Raw genomic sequence first — 2327 nt, 5'->3', positions numbered from 1 at the left:
AAACAGTTTGTTGTTTGACTTTCTCTATTATCCTCTCTTCATTGATACCTGTCATTACTCTACTGTTCCATTGCTTTAATTTACTTGGGTGCATTTTGTTTCTTAGGTGGGAAGCTCATTCACTTGAGAAATGTTCTAATATATATCAATAAAAATAGTTTGACCCTTTCATAAATTTTGACTTATCATTTTTCTTTTTTTTTTCTTGGTCATAATATGGTCTGATTCCATTCATGCTCCCTCTTTAACCAAAGGAAATAAAATTAGCATCCCAAAAGACATCTTCTGCTCCATGTTAAATGTGCATCATATATATATATATATATATATATATATATATATATGTATATATATATATATATATATATATATGTTTAGATTTGTTATTTATATAAGCCAGTATATGGAATCAACAGAGGTGTTGATGAATGATGAATAACAAAATCATAGAATGCATATAAAATGGGATATTACTTGCCTTTATTTTTAGTTTATCTTAATTTATTTTTGATTTTTCAAGTTATGGTCTCACTGTAGCCCAGGATGACCTGGAACTCTCTCCGTATTCCCAGGCTGGCCTCAGACTCACAGTGATTCTCCTACCTCTGCCTCCCAAGTTATGTGATTAACAGTGTGCATCTCCACACCCAGCTATTACTCACCTTTAAAGATGAGTGTTATACTGCCATTTGTAGCCACATGGTTAAAACTGGAGAACATTATGCTAAGTGACATAATCCAGGCATAGAAAGAAAAATGCCACAGAATCTCCCTTAGACATACAATTAAAAAATAGATATATACAAGAGGGAATAAAACAGTGGTTTTCAAAACAAGATGAGGAGACAGAAAATGGAGAGATATGAGTCAATCATATAATGTTATGGATATGCAAAATGTTTCCAGAGATAATTCATCACCCAATAGCTAGAATTATAATATTTTATTATCTCTTAGAAAGTTTCTATAGTAGTAGATTATAGATGCTTCCAAAATGTGTAGCGGTGAGATAATAAATGTTATCTTACCTGATTATATTAAATATTTTACTATGTAGAATAATGTCAAAATATTATAGAGCTGGGAAGATGACTTAATCAGTAAAATATTTACTAAACAAGCATAATGACTTGAATTTGAATCTCTAGCACCCACATAAAAAGCCAGGTGTGCTGTGCAATAGTGGCACCCAGCCTTGGTGGGTAAGCAATGACTTTCTGATTGGTTAAGAGATCTACTCAGTGGAAAGGAACCCATGTCTGGAACTGTGAACCAAGTAAGAATTATATGGAGACCAAGATTATGGAATCTAAAAACAAGTTCCCACTAGTTTTTGGCCAAATAGGGACTACATCCATCAAAATCTCTCTAAAATAACAATGCTTATCCCCTTTAACCTATGCTGATTTCACTGTACATTTGGAGAAACAGTTTTTCTTTTTCAGAAGGCAGCAAGAACTGAGGACAACCAAAATCAATCAACAAGACAAGAAAAGACAGGTGACTCCCTGGCAGGGCATGCATCACCCCTCACACTTAAGCAAGGGCCCAGGTGAAACATAGAGGAATTGGTAAGATGAGCAAGAGTGCTGCTGTCAAAGCGAACCTGACAACTGTGCCAGGGTGAAAGAGGCAGATGCTGAGGATACTCAACACTTACCAAAGCAGAAAAACACAAGCTCCCGAGAGCTCAACACTGAAGTAGACTTAAAACACTCCCCCATGGCTCAGAAAATTTTGCAGAAGGTAGGGGGCAGAAAGATTGGAAGAGCCATAGGGTGGGAGGGAATATCCAGAGGCATTACCCCTTTTCTCCCACAGTGACTAACTGCTGCTCTCACAACTCATAACCCATAACCCCATGGGAAATACCAGCAATCCCACTGAGGAGGGCCCTCAGTGGGATGGGAGCAGGGAGGATGGAAATGATGGTACCAACACATGATGTGTCCATACAAAGCATATCCTTAAAAAAAAAAAAAAAAAAAAAGCCAGGTGTGGTAAAGCATGCCAGTATTCCCAGTGCTGAAGAGGTGAAAACAGGAGGATCCCTGAGGCTTACTGACCTGCCAGTCTAGACTAATCTAATAAGTGAGCTCTATATCATTGAAGGGTTATGTCTCAAAATAAATCAGTGAGGAAGACAACAACTGATATTGACATCACACACACACACACACACACACACACACACACACACACTAAGGTATTTCTCACCATATTTTCAAGTTTTTCTTTTTATTAAGTTTCTACACATCATATGTTGGCATCATCATTTCCCTCCTCCCTGTCCCCACTCTACTGAGGGCCATTCTTAATGAGATTCT

This window comes from Jaculus jaculus, chromosome 11 (genome assembly GCF_020740685.1).
Source record: "Jaculus jaculus isolate mJacJac1 chromosome 11, mJacJac1.mat.Y.cur, whole genome shotgun sequence".
Taxonomy (NCBI): Eukaryota; Metazoa; Chordata; class Mammalia; order Rodentia; family Dipodidae; genus Jaculus; species Jaculus jaculus.
Note: the sequence above shows the minus strand (reverse complement) of the source record.